Below are 20,245 nucleotides of genomic sequence, written 5' to 3'. Positions count from 1 at the left end.
TCGACCTCACCGTGTCGACAAGAGTGTGCCCAAAGAAAATGAACTGCCTTCAGATTCGAATCAAGAATGAGGACACCGTCTCATACTTAAATTCAACTAACGATAATTCAGACGATGGCAACTTTGATGGATCTTTACGCCTGAAAGTCAAGAGCTGTCAGCCGATATACACTCTATCAAATGGGCATACTTATTCCAACGTCAAAACAACTAGGCGCTTCTCTCAGTGCCTGGCACAGCAACCGAAGTTCTCAAGCTTCTTATTACACAAGTCATTTCTGGTTCTGTAAAAGTTTCTTGTCCCAGGTGCAATTAAAGATGTCACAATTAATGTTCATAACAACGTCGGCGATGTCCACAATCGAAGCACACTGGACCCTTCGGCCTATTGAGATCAACATCCGCGACCGCATATGATGATGATGATGATGATCTATTGGTATCCTCATTGAAGCGGGGCGGTGACAAATAGTCACTTAGCTGCTTGAGCTACAGTGGTATATGTTATACATCTTTTTCATTCTAGCATTTTGTATACATCGCCTTAATATTTTCTTGCGATAGCAGTTTTACGGACATTTCAGGCGCATTTTTGCCATCGCCGTCGGCGTTGCCGTGATTTTCCGCATAAAGTCCAAGGGCGATAACACCGTCGCCGCGCGTTGTATCCTGTATATGCAAGTGAAAGAACGCGAAGGAAGCCGATGATCGCAGGTCAGTCTGGCGCGCCCGAAGGAAGGAAGCGGAGAGCCGTGAGGGGGATGGGAGGCAACGAGTGGGTGCGGCGTTGTGCTCCGGAAGCAACTGCGCATGTAGCGACCGGGCGCAAGGGGAACTGACGATCGCGGCTCAATCTCGCGTGCCATATATGGAAGAAAGCGGGAAGGCAGCACGGGAGGAAGGGGTCGCGTACGCCGTATGTTGAAAGTGATCTGCAGAGGGCTCATTGCTTTTTGCGCGCTGTCTTCTAGCCACTCTTGCGTTGACGCGATAGACGGCACGAAGGTCACTCCGCTCGCTGCTGCTGCCGCGCTTGCTCATACCTGCGCTTTGACAGCGAGTGTCCGCGCTCACTGAGTGTGATGTGTTCATGTTCGCTTGTGCGCGCTGACACCATGCTTGTTAGTTCAGTAAGTAAGCGAATGCTTCCAAGTTTATACGGCCGATAAAACTACTATCCTTACTTAGTATAGCTGTCTACTAATTTTCTGTCGCAAGCGATGCTGCGCCTTCCGGGCGAAACTGCGACTTTTTTTTTCTTGCATTAAACTTTTCTATCTAGCTTGTACCGCCACCTCTGCTTGTAATGCACACGGTCATATCAATCGCTTCCTAGCTTTCTTCCACTGATAAACTGAACGTCTCTTGCTTATCTCAACTGTTCACCGGTTGATAGTTTCGTCCACTTTAAATCCAAGCGCTTCTGGAAGCGTGTACGTTACCGACGGGTGTCGGTGTGTGAATCTTTTCGCATTCCATGAAGATGTCTGAGTGTCTCCGGATTTGTTGCTGCAACATACACATGCCTCATCAAGTTGCGAACATCTGCTCCGGTATGTTTTTGTCCTTAGGCAACCAGCTCGAGATTCAAATAGCAAGGCACTGCCCTTTGTGTTATTGTAGATTTTCCCTTCTAATTTCCTTTGTCCCGTTCTTGTAACTATGGTCATTTAATATGCGTAAGCATTTCTATGCCTACCCAACGAGGAAACCCGTCCATGCGTGCGTCCATCCGTCCGTCACTTAGGACGATTTTTGTCAAGATAGGGCCAACAGCTAGCAGTGAGCGAATTGACCTTTGTGCTGTTGTTTCAACGCGAACTATAAGCGGCAGAAACGCAGTGCACACGAAGTTATCAGTGCTCAGTGAACTCTGTCCCCATCGCTGATCCATTTCAAGATAGGGCCCGCGCTAGTGCCGCATACTCAGCCGCCACCAGAATACGATTGATCACGGTTCATAATGGTTCGCATCGAGAGGAGGCAGCGTCATCGATGACGTCTACGTGTGAGGTCTGCGAAACGTGACACTGTTCAATTACGTCACGTACTACAGCACGCATCGGCAAGTGCTTATATTCTACGAAGCAACGGCATCATCCAGACGCACCACCATCCAATTTGAAGAAGAAACGCAGCAAGAACCAAACAGGGATTACTGTACATAATGAATGTTGAATATGCTTCATTTACAAAATCTCTCTCGCCATTTCATCCCACAGCCACATCCTCTGGGAGTTACCTATAACAATTGTGGGCATACCTTCTATTCAACTCTTCTTCGCCGTCGCATGCTGGTCTCAGTTAACATTTCGGTGTTGCTATCGCGCTTCTCCGCCTCACGATTCTTTCACGGTGTTTCTCGCAATTATACCAAACACAACAGTATACAACGATGCAACAGCAAGTGATTAGTAGAAAATTCTAACGCATCATTTAGATAACTCCCGCAGGAGAATCTACCTGTTTTTTTCTATTTTTTTCCATTCAATTCGATGTATCTGTTACTCTCAGTTTCTGATGACTCTTGGTTGCCTATTTACGCTTTCAGTTACCCTGTACTAGCTTGTCAATTTTCTTGACCTCTTCATCCATTCTCTGTCTGCGCTTTTCAGGCACAGATATTTGTGCAGTTTAGCCGCCCAATTATTTTCATACATGCTCCTGAGTCCTTCAAAACTATTTTTGCTCTGCGCTTCTCTGACATTAAAATAGGTCCAACCAATGTCACTTTGCTAGTCGTCGTCTGTAATTTTATGGTGAACTCCCAAAGCCAACCAGCCTACCGATCTATGGTTAACTTCCAACCCGACAAGAAATCCGATTTTAAGCACAAAATCGCATTTGCAAATGTCAGCGCTGGCACCATTACTCCTTTCCAGATTCCACGCACCACCTGATACTTATGGTGACCCCAAAATGTTCTGTTTCATGATTGCTGCATTCCGCTTCCCTTTTATTTTCAGATTATCTTGGTCGGTGCTTGAGTAAATATTTCCTTCGTTTATGTATACGCCGAGGTAGTTATATTTCTTGGCTATGGGTTGTAACGACACCAAGAGAAACTAGTCATACAGTCATTATTACATGTTTATTCTCACTTCTTCCTTGACTCCTCCAGGCCGTCCATTCACGTCATCTTTCTCTTCAACCTTACATGGGTGTGACTTGCTGTTGAATCGACACCGCGTAATTTCTCGTCTATGCATTAAAGATCATAATTCTACATTTCTCTGTGCCAAATTTAAGGCCCAGAATTTGCGCTGCGTTGTCACAGATATACGCAAGTGTCTGGAAATATTTTGCATTGTCCGCTGGTAAAACTATGTCGTCCGCATACATCAGTCCTTGGATTTTCTGTTGCACCATTTGTTCATTACACATATAGGATAAATAAAAGCCGAATTCGCTGTTTTCCAGGAGTCTTTCTATGCCTTTAACATCAAGCTTTAGCAACAATGAGGACAGGGGACAGCCGTCTGTCAGTCCTTGGTGAATTTTCACCATTCGATTACATTTTCGACATTCCAATACAACCCGCACTCGGTTGTGTGTGTATACATATATATATATATATATATATATATATATATATATATATATATATATATATATATATATATATATAATTACTAATTACTAATGTATAATTACTAATATAAACACTAATTCTGATCTCGAGATTGTTTGGGTGGCCTGCACGATGTCATCTTCAAGAATACTAATAGGTAATTGTTACCGTGCACCAGATTCCAACAATTCTTTCATTAATGCTCTCCGCGACACAATCAACAAAGCCATTGAACTCTTCCCGGCTGATTTAATTTATCTTCTTGGGGATTTCAATTATCCACTAATCGATTGGACGAATTTATCATCTCCTTGTCATATATCGTCTGAATTCAGCAACTTGTCTTTAGACTTTAATCTCTTTCAAGCTGTCACGAAACCCACACGTGCTGCCAATGTTCTAGATCTCATTCTTAGTACAGCACCTGAAACAATAGGTCACATAGAATATTTGGATGGTTTCAGCGACCACCATTTGCTCCAAATCGACGATAAACACAACGCCACCGGTTACGGGTAAAACGACAAAACAAATTCGTGATTACAATAAAGGCAATTATAAAACAATAATCTCAGAATTTGAAACTTTCTTCGAAAACACTATGTGGCCACCATTTTACGATAGATCCGTTGAAGAAAACTGGCTCATGTTTAAAAATACACTGTGCGCATTAGTAGACAAGTATGTTCCACTCGTTAATATAACTAACGATAAGTTGCACCCTTGGTTTACTAAAAAGCTTCAGCGCATGAGGAACAAGAAGAAACGCTTGTATAATATCGCTAAGCGAGATCGCACATCAGCAGCGTGGCAGATATACAAAACGTACCTTAAATCGTACTGCTCAGCTTTAGGCGAAGCTAAAGATAAATATTTTACTAATGATCTTCCTGAGCTGCTTAAGAACAATCCTGCCAAGTTTTGGAAAATAATGAAGCCTAACAACGAATCAGATGAATTATCATTACAAAACAGCAGTAATATTTCTATTCCAGTCAGTGAATGTCCGGAGGTCTTTAATTCATTCTTCAGCTCTGTATTTACACAAGAGAACACTTCAAATATACCTTTTGTTTCAGAATTAGGCTACCAATACATGGAACCTATTGAAGTCACTTTGGAGGGCCTCTCTTCTCTCATAAATAACCTTAAGATGTCTTCTTCATGTGGCATAGATGGTATAAACTCAAAGATTTTAAAGAATACGGTAGAAATATCTAGCAAAATTCTTTTTTACATATTCAGACAATCACTTGCGACAGGCCACCTTCCCGCAGATTGGAACATGGCGAAACTTATACCTGCATTTAAAGATGGTAACAGGAACTCCTGTGACAATTATCGTCCCATTTCATTGACATGCATTCCCTGCAAGTTGCTTGAACACATTATCGCTTCGCAGATTTACAGACATCTTGAGACTAACAAATTCCTTTTTCATAATCAGCATGGCTTTAGGAAGGGCCTCTCGTGCGATACACAGTTATTTGAATTTACAACAGACCTACACACTAACTTAAATTATAACTTACAAATTGATTGCTTGTTCCTTGATTTTTCGAAGGCATTCGACCGTGTCGCACATTGTCGCCTAATATCAAAACTCTCCGCACTTAAATTAGACTGTCTTACCTTGTCATGGCTCCGAAATTTCCTGTCTAATCGTCAGCAGTTTACTATTGCAAATAACTACTCTTCCTCCGTAACAGACGTTTCTTCTGGTGTGCCACAGGGTAGCGTCCTCGGTCCCTTGCTTTTTCTAATATTTATTAACGACTTACCTCAAAATTTGTCCTCCACCATCAGAATATTCGCCGACGACTGCATAATTTATCGCCCTATTAAAAACTCAGATGATCATCTCGTTCTTCAGCAAGACCTTCAACAAATCAATAACTGGTGCAATAAATGGCTAATGACTTTAAATACCACAAAATGCAAAGTAATGTCTTTTACCCGGAAGTCGGCAATCTCACAGTATCCCTACCATATTAACAATTACACTGTTACAACAGCTACACAATATAAGTATCTAGGGGTTCTATTCACATCAAATCTTTCTTGGACAGAGCATATCACGTCCATTTCAGCTAATGCCTCCCGATCGTTGGGGTACTTGCGACGCAACTTAAGAAATGTTCCTTCAAATGTTCGCAAGCTAGCTTACCTAACTCTTGTTCGTCCCAAGCTCGAGTATGCATCTCCCATTTGGTCCCCTCACCAGAAATACCTAATTGAAACGCTAGAACGGATCCAGAATAGAGCAAGCCGCTTCATCATAAACGATTACAGCTACCAGTCTAGTGTTACACAAATAAAACTTAAGCTTTCATTACAATCCTTGAGCACTCGCTGAGACATTGCCCTTTTAACACTGTGCCACAAATTCCATCACTCCACTCCAACACCCGCACGCTTGAAACGACCCTACTCCACGTCACATAGGCTTTATAATCATTTCAGCTATGCCCGCCTTTACGGGTCTACAAAGGCATTTCATTACTCTGCTCTTCCTCGTGCTATCAGAATATGGAATTCGCTCCCGGACAGTATTGCAAGCCAATCTAACTACGATTCATTCCGTGATGCCTTGACTGAATACATGACTAAAGAAAAGTGAAGTTTTACGTTTGTCGCACAATGCTTTCTATACTTGTACTATATTTACAGCTTATTTTCGCATTATTACTGTTATGTCGCTATGTTTACCGTTTCGTTGGAATGTCGCGTCCGTAACTTTTCTGTCATTGTTTTTCATCATTACTGTTTTTATTAATTACACGACTTCACTGAAAACAATCTGTGTGATTTATTCCTTGTTATTATATTATGTTTTTTATGTTTCTTCTTTTCCCTAGTGAATTGTGATCTAAATAATTCTTTTTTCATCTCAGTTGTACTTTGGTTGTAGGTTGTAAACAGATACGATTTATAGATGTCTTGTATTCAATGTATTTTCTATGTACTGCCCCCCTTACTCAATGCCTCACTTTGAGGCCTGTAAGGTATCTTTCAATAAATAAATAAATATATATATATAGCTCCACAACATCGTAATCTATGCATTCTTGTTTCAGAATATCCCCTAAGAATGCTATGTCCACGTTGTCGCAAGCTCCTTTAATATCTACAAATGCTATCCATAAGGACTATTATGAGTTACTCATCAACTCTGTGCACTCAGTAAAAACACATTATCGAAGCGCCTTTCTGGTCTGAATTCATTCTGTAGTTGCACACATTTTTCTTCACCCACTTCGACAGTTCTAATCTTATGACTTGCATTGCAATTCTATATATCACCGACGTTACTGTAATTGGCCTGTACAAGCTCACCTTGTCCTCACCGTCTTTGCCCTTGTAGTGAGGTTCATCCTGCTTTCACGTCAATTAAGCGGGCTTTTCTTCGTTTTAATCACTTGATCTATGGCATTGGTCAGCAGTGCTGCGCCCTTTGGACCGAGCTTCTTGAGTAGCTGTATTGATTTTTCATCGGTTCCAGCGGTCGTGTTATTAAGGACATTTTCTTCTGCTTTCCTTCCAGTAAAGGTTTTCAAGGCTAAACGTTCATCTCTCAGGCCTTTCTGTTGTTGCCGGATCTATTTGAGTCTGGCTACGCTTTCTTTCATGCCGAAGTTATCCCTAATAACGTCTGTGATGTACCGCAGCGCATCGCGTCCTTCGAAGATGTTAACGTCTTCATCTTTTATGGCCGTTTGCGAATATTCAGTTGGAGCGGCGGGTGCTCTTATATGGTTCCAGAATCATTTTGCGGCGTCTTTGTCTCTTTTGAGAATGTTATGCACCTAACGGTTCACCTCTGAATTTAATGTTCTCTTGCAAGAGCTCACTCGCAATCCTTTTCTTTTTTCGATACTTGTTCCATCCAAGGAGCACCTCCTCCTCATGAAATTTCAACATTTTGGCTTCTCAATCATCCCTGGATGCCTGGTTACGATCTGCTATACCTTGCTTTATTTCCTTGTGTCCTATGATTAATTCACGAATTTTTTTTTTGCCGTGTCTGTCTTATTAACTGCTGCATAACGTCTACGAGTTCCTTATATTGCCAGACTTTTGCAGGAAACGCCTCGCTTTTGTTCTCTACGTTTTTTGCGATCTCTGCTATTTGCTTTTCCTTCCTTCTTTACAAATTCTGACGGTAGTGATTCGTGTTTTGCGTTCGTATCTCTCCCAATTTAAGGTTAGAGGTTAAGGTTTAAAGGGGCACAAAAGGCAAATACTAAGTCGACGTGGACTGTTTAAATACTATTCCAGAAACCTCGCAATGCTTGTTTCGTGCCAGGAAAAGACTTAGTTTACGAGAAAATTACATCTGAGGGGTCCGAATACTTTTTTTGAAAATTCCAATCTCCCACCACCTAACCGGGGGAGTGGTGACGTTGCCTATGCCATCACCACCCTTTGCTGCCATCGGTGAGTAAAACGGCATCCAGCAGACGGCGGTACCTAGCCAAGACAAAGCGGTGGACTCGCTGCTGCAGCTGCTCGTTGGTCAAGTGGCGTAGACCATTCGGGCATCCCGCGACATCACATGGAAGTTGAATTCTCTACTATTTGCAGCTTGTGCGAGTTTCGCAAGCCAGCAAAACCAGCACAGCACTACGCAATAACGAAACTACTGAAACGCGAAAGCGTGGGCGGCTCGGGGTCGAGAGAAAACGAAACCTTTCGACCGCCCATGTCGTTGTCAAGGGCAATTTCAATTAGTTCATTTTCCTAAAAATGAAGTAGAACTGAACAAGTGGAATTTTATTTCGTCTTATAATACAATACAGGGATCCTTTTTTTTTTTCAACGAGTGGTTCAGTACTAGTGACAGAATTTAGCTGAGGAGTGCTTTCGTCATCGAGAGAGTACTTGAATGTCCCGGGGGAGTCTCTACTCATGTCCTGCATTTACCTCAATTTCTCGATTATTAAGGCGCTGTTAGCGATAATATTGACGCCCTAGAGATTCGCGAGCACTAATATATCCCTATAGCTTGAGTTAATATTTGCCTTCAGTGTCCCTTTAAGGCAAAACATTTATGATCGCTACCCAGGTATTTTTTCCATGATCGTCGATTATATTTCCGTGGCGTTTTTCATAGACCATTTCTGAGACTAAGGCGTTGTCCATAGATGACTGCCTGTTTCCGTATTGCCCCGTTGCATGTCCATGACACTTATTTCCCCTCTTAACTACTATAAGGTTCTGTTCATCTCCCAAATCCAGCGCTATATAGCCGTTGTAATCAGTACATCCGTCTAAATCCTCCATGCGTGCATTCATATTTCCTACTAATACCGCCTGGTACGATTTCTTGAACTCCCTAATAGAGATTCTAATATAATAAATCAATTCTTTATTTTTATCTCTGTTATCACTACCTTCCGATAGGTAAGCTACTCCAAGCCACGTCTTTTTGCCTTCCCTTGTGCTGCTAATCTAAAAATGCTCCTTACATGGTTTTTTTACCCTTTGCCACTTCCCATAGATGATTGGCAATAACAGGCGCTTGCTCAAATCTCGTAGATGCCTTTTGGTCAAGGCGTACACGCTAATAGATTCTTTATACAGTATCGGATGGATGGATGGATGGATGGATGGATGGATGGATGGATGGATGGATGGATGGATGGATGAGAGATTAAAACCGATATTACTTCCTTCTAGCGCCGTCTCCATCCTCACCATGTACATCATAAACAGGAATGGGTGTAAAGGGCAACCCTGCCTCAGTCTTTTGTTGATATCAACTTCCTCCTCGCTCCTCATCCCTTCCCATTCAACGCAAACGGCATTTTCTAGGTAAATCTCTCTCAAATGCTTTAGACTATCGTCACCTATGCCTTCCCCTTCCAGAATATCACGCAAAATCTTGCGGTCTACGTTGTCATAGGCTCCTGTAATGTATAAAAAGTCCACATATACCGGGCTGTTTTCTACTTTTGATATTTCGATACACTGAGTAACAACAAATAAGTTATCATCCAAACGCCTACCTATTCTGAAGGCATACTGAAGTTCTCCCAAAATGCCATTATTCTCTGTTCATGCTTGCAGCATTAATTTTTATTGCCTGTATTGCTAACCTGTACATTACCGATGTAATGGTCAACGGTCTATACCAGTGAATGATTCTCCCTCTTACCTTTACAAATTAAATTCATTCTACTTTGTCGCCGACTGTCTGGTATTCTTCTATCTTTTAAAGTTTGTTCCACTGCTTTTACCAGAACTTCCTTACTCATTGGTCCTAGTTCATTAACCAGCCTTACGGGAACCTCGTCTAGCCCTGTGGCTGTGAGCTTAGGAATTTTCTGTTCGGCTTTCTTCCAGTTGAAATTTGTCAGCACCAGCTCCTTTTCCACCTGGGTCTCCTTCATGCTCTTTACTTCAAATACAACCTCGTCATTGCCTTGGAAAGATTCGGCTGCTATTTTTCGGATGTAATTTATTGCCGCTTCCCCTTCAAGTTTGTTTCCATCTTCGTCTAGGATATGTTGTTGTATTGCTGTTGATTTCCTGCCTAATAATTTTATGTGGTTCCAAAATATTCTAGGTGCGGCCTTCTTTTTCTCATGAATTTCGGACTACCAACGTTGACTTTCACCTTTTATTTTTGCTTGCACCAGTATTTGAACCATATACTTATTTCTCCCGGTATATATCCCATTTACTGGCTACTTCAATCCGCCGCAATTGCGCCTTCTTTGCCTGCCTGTGCTCTCGGGATGCTTTCTGTGGTCCGGCGACCGCTTCTCGTATCTCCCTGTTCCACCATCTTTTCGGTTTCTTTTTTCCTTTCCAACGAACATGTTGTTTCTCTTTCGGTATTTCTGTCGTTATTACACTTAGAAGCTCACTATATATTCCCACTCTCGGCCGACAGACTTTGCCCAAGTTTGCCCAAGTTCTTCCTTGACTCTAGGGACTATATTTGTTATTTGTTCAGCGTTCAAATTTGGACTGGGCATTTTCCACTCCTTGCTCTCTTTTCGCACCAGATGTCCCGTTTTCAAAATGATGCGTTTATGGTCACTCCCTATGCTGCTATACCCTTCCTCATCAATGACCATTCCTCTCAACATATGAATTCCTTCTGTCACCAGACAGTATTCAACGGTTGATTGCCACTTTCCCACTTTCCACGTGATCTGCCCTTTACACTTAGGCCCTGTATTCACGATAACGAGGTTATGTTGCTCACAAAGCTCTAGCATTGACTTCCCTTTGTTGTCGGCATAACCATCTCAATCCTGTATGTGGGCATTCACGTCACCTATTAGGATAATTTCAACATAATTCCCGAAACCCTTAATATAAGCACTTATGCATTCCACTAACTCTTTATTGTTCTCTGTGCAATTATTTCCGACCCACAAATACGTAACGCCCAGCCAAGTTTTATTCCCACTCATTGTACCTGATAACCAAAGATGATCTTGACATTTTGAATTTACTGTTTTTCATTTGGCTCCCTGATGGATGACCATTCCGACTCCCCCTACCTTTCTTTCCGACTTAGTTCTGTTGCACCCTTCCCAAACATAATTCTAAATCACTGGTGGCTCTTCCGAGTGTCTAAGGTGCGTTCCTGTAACCGCATACACCCCTATTTGTTCTCTATTTAATTGCTCCTCAATCTCTGCCCAATTTTCCTTTCTTCTGCCGCCCTGCATGTTTATGTAGGCTATTGCATGGTGAGCTCTCTTTCTTGCTTTCCTCCTTTTTCTGTTATTGATGGCGACGCTATAGTGAGGTTCCCTTAGGGGGCCTTCTTCATTACTACCTACTATGGCCTCCTGAGCGCCCGTGGGCCCCCTAAAAAAGCAACAGCGCGACCAGCAAGTCGCCAGCTCACTTCTCGTGCAAGCCTGTAATTGAAGTGGATCCCGTCTCGTTTAAAACCACCACAACTTCTCACTTCCCTGTTTACTTCGACAACCTCGAAGCCTTTCTCTCGGTGCGGATGCGTGGTGCCGAGCGCCTTCTGGTGGTGCTGCAAAGAACCCAGTGGAGCACGCGCGGCGCGCGTACTCCGCTGTGGCTGGTTAGCCTATTCGGCAAGGGAACAACTATGCCGAAGGAGCCATGGTGACGAAACCGGACGAAGTTCGCCGAGACAAGCTTCGCGTTTAGTAAATGTTATAATATTAGCGCGAAGTTGCACGCTGCATTACTACTTTGTCTTCAGTTCTCACGTCTTGAGCGTGGGAGCGTGGGTTTTGTTTCATGACATTTGCGGGCGGACTGTTTTGCTCGAAATTCTGAGGAATAACCTTGCGAAGAAAGTAAAACAAGGTATGAGCAACTTTAGTGATAGAATGCTCTGGCAATATAACCCACATGTACCGCGTGTCATAAAGCAACCCGTGGCGTATACATAACCTAAATATATACGGGAATTTTCACTCATGGGTACGGCAGCGCCGGACGTCGACGCCGACAACGGATTTTCTGCGACAAGGGGCCCTTTACGCTATCGGGTTAATAAATAAATAAGAGGACTTGTGCCGACTTCACTCCTTTGTGATGGGCGGGCGTCCCAATTATCGGAATACGTTTTCGGTGCTTGCGTCCGTTGAGACACTCTTTCTGCGCTTGTGACGCGTTCGTATGTGTATAGTGTTTTTTGATAATTTTCTTCTAACGTTTCATGTTATTATTCTTGCTCGAAAAAGGAATATGGAGTTTTGCGATAGCCGCCACTTACAAAGCCTACCTTCCCATCTTGCGCAACTGTAATTTCAATAAAAGTTAGCAAAAATGCAAATAAATATTCGAGAAAGAGAATGCGGGCGCGGATACAGGAGAGAGTCACTCGAAGGAAACAAACGTATGCGCAGGGAGAACTACTGCGCGAAGACGATATAGAGGTTCCCGGTCAGATGGCGGGATAATGTCTTCTCCCTTTCATCCTCACGCTGGTTCCTTCCTTTCTTCCTATTTTTTTCTCTCCTGCCCGTTCCCAGAGTACGGCGCCGCTGCAGGCGATGCCTCTGAGGTAAGAGGACGCGGTCGTAAACACCAGAGTGCCTTTACCATCTTTCTTTTCATGCACCACACTTGCTTGCCCATGATCAGGCGGCCCTTCCGGCAGCATTCAGAATACGCCTCATATGAATTCCGCACAAGACTAAGGCGATCGGGGATGCTTTTAGGCATCGAAGCTCACAGCAGTGAATGAAGGAAGCGGCCCGAAAAGTAGACAAAAGGACTGGGGAGTGGCGTCTTCTTCTTTTAACATTAGTCAGTACTATCCTTCTGCAAATACGCGCGACCGTCCATCCACATTCGGCGCTTCCAGGGTCCTTACGGTACGCAAGTGTGAAATGTTTTTGTTGGGAGTATCGAGTTGGTCATCGACCCGCCCGTCATCCACACAATTGACGCCAGGAGCGCCCTATTTCCCTATATATTACCGGACTCAATGACGCATGCACGCACGCACGCATGTACACTAGTGATCCGGAATGTCTTGACGTCTCCCCTTTCATGTCTATAACCAGAAGCACTCTTCGCGCCCGCACGTTTTACGTATTGAGAGTTTTCCCAGAACACAGATGCATGGTGTGACCCAACATAACTTTCTGCCGCTCCCTATGACGACTTCCTGGCGTCCGCATCTAAACTACCCTCCCTGGCTTCTGGAACTACCAACCACTGAAACATACTTCAGCTGAAACATACCAACAACGCAACATTGAACGCCTTCGCAGTAAAAATTAGGTACCAGCAGTTGCAGTGGTGTAGTCAGCTTCCCATCATCTGTTTGAAAGATTCCAAGGTTTCATTCATGTGAACATTGATGGCTCCGTTACCCTGGAAAGATGAACATCCGCATTTACCGTTGCGGAGTAGCACGAATATGCGTTGTTAAGAACGGCCCGCTGAGTTTGCCAGCCAGTTGCGACAGCGGTGTCAACTTTTCCTGGAACGCCACCGTAAACCAATAGCCACGGCGTCACTAAGTCGACTGTGTGTGAACAAAATGCGCGTCCTCGACGCTCCGTCGCTGGAGCCAAGATGAGTTCGACGAAGCAGGCTTTGTGCCTGAACCCGCCACCGCTGACCTCCCGTACAAAAATGAGTGTTGATTAACCATTGATATATTATAGGGGAATTGTTGAAACAACGGACTTCAACAAATCTTCAAAAGCGATTGAGTTTGCTCAACACTTGCACAACAATATTACCGTTGAGTGTTGTCAATAAACAATTTATTGGGTAATTTGTGTTGCTTTTTGTAGTTGTTTTTTTGTTGTGCAGCAGTTGAGTCCGGTATCAATAATTAGGACTCGCATATGAAGACATACCAAAAATTAAGTGCGAAGCGTTCCAACCTCATTGCTGTCACTTTGCGGCAGGTAGGTTCTTCTTTCGGCTCGTTTTCATAAAAAGAAACTAATGTGTGACCGATGGGGTGGCATTGAACGTCGGCCGTCAAGCCCGGTGCTCTAACCATTAGGCCATGAACGCGCGCATGCTCCTCTCGTTCGAAAGCCAGTAAGTTCTGAAAGGCTTGGCGCGTGCGCAGCGTACCACTTCCTCGTGCTGTCGCTAAAGCTGGCGCTTTCAAGCGCCTATCTCCGAGACTGCCCCACTTTCGTAGCCGTTTTCTCTCTGTAAAAACTGCAGCGTTAGACTAGCTTCATGACCGCCCAAATTCATAATGATTGATTTCTTCGCCGGTGCACAAATGCCATCATCGTTTTAACATACACTAGATGACATAGCAATTGGTACGATCCAAAATGAGCACGTTTCGGGGAGCAGAAGAACGCGAAGTTCCCTCGCAAACACGACGACTACGCGCATGTGGAGTTCCCCAAAAGTAGACACGGCGGCAGCGCTGCCGGCGATAAGACAGGCGCCGACACGCGACGACGCTACTACCTTCGAGGATCCGACGCGCTGTGGGAACCGTAGGATCCAAGCGGCGCACATGCTGCAAACATACACGTGAGAGATCTTCGAATTTCCTGCGACGCACCCTCCGTCCGGAAAGTAAATATAGCTTTTTTTATCCAACGGCCGTCGTACTAGAGATCAAACAACGAACACGCTTTGAGATCGGAGCGCGCAGCCGCTATAACCATTGACTTCAAAGAGCTTCTGATTCAGAAACAGCCGCAACAGTATCGCAGCTAATCGCTGTATCGGCGGCTGCTCCCGACTCTCGCCTTGCATGAAGCATGCGATTTATTTGAGCCTCGCCGAACTGTCGTCCGCAGGACAGGTCCCGTATGTTCGGTTGAATAGAAGAACACCAAAGGGAAATGAGAGAAATACAGGTAGCGGACTCTTATCATACCTTACTTGTCACCTCGTCATCTGCAAAGGTGCAATAAACTATTTTAGTCGCGTTACTTTTGTAAAGATAATAAAATTAGTAGTAATTTTTACTTCTAGGTGGCGCTACCAACGTCAAGGTAGTGTTCGGGCGTGTGTGTGTGTGTGTGCGCACGCGGTTGCAACCGTTGTAGCTTCGTTTTGAGCACACTTTTCAACAGTACAGATCGTTACCGCTAGTTTCGTAGTCGCATTTTTTGGTCATAGTATTTGTTGTTTACGCTACAAATTAGGTTGTTCTTAAAAATTTATGAAGGTTAGTTGATGAAAAATTATTGCTAATTAATTAGCGGTTTTTAAGTGCCGTTATTTTGTGTTTGAAAGGTTTTTATAACTGAATACGATAGTGAAGCTGTGAACGGCTTTCGGACTCCGTTAGTTGGTTGCCGTTGCATGGTGGTTCACGCCTCGTGCTTTTTGATGAAAGTATTTTTTTCTTTTCGGTCATCATGACGCACATTTTAGTGAAATGCTTTAACGAAGATAAGTGGGACGTTTATCCGTTGAAGTCGTTGGCTGACTCAGCTACTAGTCTTGGAGTGATGTGCGAGCCTGGCTGTTTTGATGAGTTGTGCGCGGCAGAGGTCATGATACCGGTTGGAGAGAAGGCACCCCGAAACAGTCGCAGCCGAACTTCTGCAGATAGGTAAGTAATCTGGTTTTCTTGGGCACGTAGCCTTTCTTCTATTTTGACATTGACAAGTGTGAGATGTTAAGCACACCGTTCACTTTTTTCAAGCAAACCGTATGCCCCGGAGCGAAAGCGCGCGATACGCATTTCGTAACTATGGCGGCCGCCGTGGCAATTTGGGGCTCGAGGTCGTGGATACGATCCCTGCGGCGGCCGCATGCCAAAGGAGCGGAATGCAACAACGCTCGTGCATTGTGCATTGTATGCAGGTAAACATTTCCAGGAAGTCAAAATTAATACGGAGCCCCCAACTACAACCTGCCTCATAATCAGATCGTTGGTTTCGCACGTAGGACATCATAATTATTTTTTTTAATCCGTAGTGGCTCATCGTATACCATACGGTTAGTGTGATCACCTTTTGTGCCGTAGCGGTTAAGCGCGCCTCGATTTAGGCTGCGCCTAATGATGCGGCGCATCGCAAAATATATTTCGCCTCTTTGGGATATGCGGAGAACGGCCAACCGATTAGTCACAGCTTCCGCGCGGTGACTGTACACGGATACACAGCGCAAATGAACAGAGGTGTGGTGACGACTTCGGCAAAGAACACATCCGCCGACGGGGTCGCCTTATCGCCTATCACCGCCGAAACTACCGCAGTAAGCATCTTTATCTAGCGCGGCGCGTTTCTGTTGAAGGCGTACTGTACAATTTCAATTGGCGATAACCGAAACATGCCACCGTTCTCTGCTGCCTCTTTGAGCTGGGCCGATCCGAATGTGCTTTGCTTGCAGAAGCGAAAGGAGCGCCACTCGGCGCGTTGTCGCCTCGAGCACCGTTTGTTTGCGCGGTGAAGAATGACGCGTGCATGAAGCTAGCTCACTGCGCAGACGCTACCGCGCAAAACGCGCAAGGGCGTGTACGCGGCGTTCTGCACACAAATCGCGTGGGATGATCGGAGACACGCCGGAGCGGCTAGCGTCAAAGAAACGGTGCATGTTCTCACTCGTACAGGCACGCTCACGCTCCCATCGCTCTCGGCGTATCTTTAGGTCATTCCTGCTGCTGGACTTCTACCCAAAGATTCGATATCTGCTTGGTATCGGCTATGCACCGTCGCGTTGTCTTTGGTTCGGCGAGAGAGCCGGGAATATTTCTCCCCGCTGTGAAACATCGCTGTGCGTGTCTTAGCTAACATTTACCGTGGCAACCTATTTCTTCCTTTTCTAGACCGCACTCGTAAAGAGTCGCAAATTTTTACTTGCCAGTATAGTGTGTACTTCTATTTTGTGCGTAGTTATGTGCAGTGTGTGGCACATTCTGAATCTGCGCAATCTCATTTTCTGCCCGCATTCCCTTCTCGCAGGTTACGCATGCAGCAAATGCCCAGATGCTAAAGTGTTCTACGTAAAGAGCAGCTTGGCGTCATGCAAGAGACACCTGTTGATATGTGGCTGATTCACAAGCAAGCTCGCGTCTCTGTTGCCACTCTCCATCAAGTGGGATTTTTAACTATTTTTTCTGCTGCTCTGTGGTGTACTAGCTGCCGCGCATGGACGCTGTGAAGGCTTTTGATTTGCTCTGGCTTGTAGTAGTAAAGGATGGGCTACCTTTTGAAGGGAGGTATTTCCTTTTGCTTGCGAGAATGTTTACCAGCCTAACCAAGTGATACGTGCGTACTGGAAACAGCAGCGCGAACAGAGACGGACGACGAAATAGGTAGGAGCACACACGAGCGCAAGTTCAACTAAGTTTATTTTTGAAGACAGAGGTATTAAAGACGCTGGTCAACTTGACAAAGGTAAAGAGCCGTGCATGCGTGGCAGAAACAGCCATGAGCGACAAGAAAAAAACATGAAAAAGCAATGTCATGTAGAATAAACGTGCGTGAAAAACGAGAACTATCGGACAAATCTTTCGAAAAAGTGAAATATTTGTTTGATGAGTGATACTACCCAACGAGAAATACTATTGAGAACTGCAAGTCTTTCCCACTAAGGGCAACAGATAACTTGCTTATGTATTTGTTTCGTTTGTGTTCAATAAATATTGATGCTGGAACTCCTCTGGTGTTGACGTATAGAGCAGAAAGAACGGTTCTTTCATCACAAAGACCGGAACACAAGAGGGCTTATGGAAGAATTATTTATTGATCACGAAGAAAAATTCATAAGCAAGATTTCTGTAACTCTAAGTGGGAAAGAGTTGCTGCATTATTTCTCGTTAATATCACTTACAGGACAAACCTTTCAGTTTTCATGTGTTCTTTTGTTTTTGACGCATATGTTTGTTCTGCAGGACATGTCTTTCGGTCCTTTTTTGTTGTGCCGGGCTGTTTCTGCTGCACATCCATGGCTTTTTCTTTGTGAAGTTGGCCAATTTGTTTAAAATCTTTGTCTTCACGAATAAACTTCTAGTTGAGTCAGCGTTCGTGTGTGTTCCTACCTTAATTCATCCTTCTCGTTTCTGTTTGTGTGGTTGTCAAATATAAATGTACACCGAATTGGCGAAGTGTCCATAGAATTTATACATGAAATATTTGCGCTGTTTATTTCAGGAAGAACGCTATAGGGTCTTCTCTGTTTTAATACTGATGTACATTTTTCTAGTTCAACTTCAAGGAGTCCCCTGAGGAAGCCAATAAGAGTGATGGTAACTTCATTTGTGTAAGATTTATGAATTTCATCCATTCAAGGCATGACATGTCACATGCCTGTAGGTATGCAAGTATTCGTACTTTTTAAACATACTAAGTACTAGTTTTCGGTTCTCATGACGCTGCTTTGTACTGTGCTGCATTCTCCAGGGACAGGAACCTTCTTTTATGCCGTCAGTGCATGGATTCTTTTTGTATATATTGGAGAAACAATTGTCTTGAGCTTAAATATGTATGTATATCACTTGTAATTTTTTTTCAATACGGGTGCTGTATCTCCCTCCGTCTTTCTTACTGCTTTTTCCCAATTTTTATGCAACTTTTACGTATTTTATGCAATAAGATTCTGGTAGCATTTTAATTATATTTTACCTGCGTAATTGAGGTCATTGGTTTTTCGTATACGCATTTATTTCCGTTTTTCACTGTCTCACCAATCTGGCTGTCCAGTCATTGAAACCTTTTCCCATCCTTTATGACTATTTCCGGGGTACTTGATACTGCAAGTGCAGGTGACCATCTATTTGGCTCTTTGGAATTGTGTTAGCCGTGTGTTACTACCAATTTTCTGTGCTAAATAATTATTTTTTCTCTTATCGTTCAAGGCCTTGCCTTATCTCTTTATTGACTGAGGTACCACATAGTTGCTGGGTATGGTGAAAAAGGCCCCAAAAAGTGCGAGTCCAGAAAAATTAACTGAAAATCAGCTCACAAAATTGAGGAAATACCACCAACAAACTCGTCTGTACTTCAATTTAACATATACAAATGGTGTACTGTTTTTGCAAACCTGGCTCGTCAGAAACATGATTCAGGTGTTCACCATGCCCGACAACTTTCTAAGTGATGTCTCATCAATTAATAGCTAAGTTGAGTCATGTTATTTTATAAAATAATTGGGCAACCTGAAAATATATACACCTCGAAGACAAAAAGCTCAGACAAGTCTACCTTGGTACTTCATTAAATTTTAATCGCGGTGAAAGACGTGTGCTAAAGCTTGTATATATTTCCGTGAAGTCATTTGTTTCAAGTCTGTTATTTTGCCTTCTCACAGTCAGCCGTAACTTTTCCTGTGATGGGTTAGTGTGCGAAACATGTTAATATAACGTATTCAGATGTTTTGTGTGTATCCACACGCAAACAGCTTCAAGTGTTCATGTGTTCAAAGTTGGTTGTTACAAGGGTATGCTTAAGCCCTGCCTTGAGTCGCTTTGCCTTCTAGTCATAAATTTAAGTCGAAAGTAAAGACCACAATGACCGTTTTGATGTATAGGTTTTTTCAGATGTATTTACACTGCTAGAGTGCTGTAGGTACGAGCCTATGTCCCCAGGTTCGATGTAGTGGTGCCTTATGTACTGTAATAATGTTTCACGTGCACGCATCTTTAGTGTAAATAAAGGTACTTCAAGTTGGACCAGTCTCTCCTTTGATTTTGTTTGTGTTTGGGAAGTTATGAGCAGGCACCGGGGCATGCAAGTGTGAACAGCAAAGAAATTTCAATACATGAATAAAAATCCACTAGCCCAACAAAACGTCAATCATATTTCAATGGTGACTTCTGAAATCTCAATGCCATCTCAACTGTGCCACAATTTGCTTTTCAATGCTGTGGCAATAACTCAACAGGTCAACAGAACTACCACAACGTTAGTTCAACGCAGAATCAATGGTAACTCAACAACTATTCAACAAAACAAACACAATGGGCCGTCTATGTACAATGGACTTTCAATGGTAACTTAACAATTATTCAACATTGAGGTACGCAATGCAGTTTCAATTAAATTTCAGTGGCCAATATTCAAGACCACTCAACAGTTAGCCCAACAATTCTCCAACAAAATTTCCACAATTCCTCAATGAAATACTGAACATTGACCAATAATAATTCAATGCCTTCTCAATAATTTTTTTTGTACGGGCTGGTCTGCTGTGAACAAGGTAGTCCCCGAGGGAACGTAGTTCGAGGCCCCTTCCCACGCGCCGTTCAAGACGCAAGACAATGGGCAACCGGTGGCC

At 43.6% G+C, this 20,245-nt stretch overlaps 1 long non-coding RNA gene across 1 annotated transcript; it reads left to right on the top strand.

Annotated features, from left to right (window-relative positions):
- Window positions 1–15,328: 15,328 nt before the first annotated feature.
- LOC129381073 (uncharacterized) lies at window positions 15,329–19,640 on the top strand. The gene is made up of 2 exons (XR_008609298.1): window positions 15,329–15,578; window positions 16,933–19,640. It is a non-coding gene; the product is annotated as an uncharacterized lncRNA (long non-coding RNA).
- Window positions 19,641–20,245: the final 605 nt, after the last annotated feature.

This window comes from Dermacentor andersoni, chromosome 1 (genome assembly GCF_023375885.2).
Source record: "Dermacentor andersoni chromosome 1, qqDerAnde1_hic_scaffold, whole genome shotgun sequence".
NCBI classification, from domain to species: Eukaryota; Metazoa; Arthropoda; class Arachnida; order Ixodida; family Ixodidae; genus Dermacentor; species Dermacentor andersoni.
Note: the sequence above shows the minus strand (reverse complement) of the source record. Positions and strands in the feature narration are given on the sequence as shown.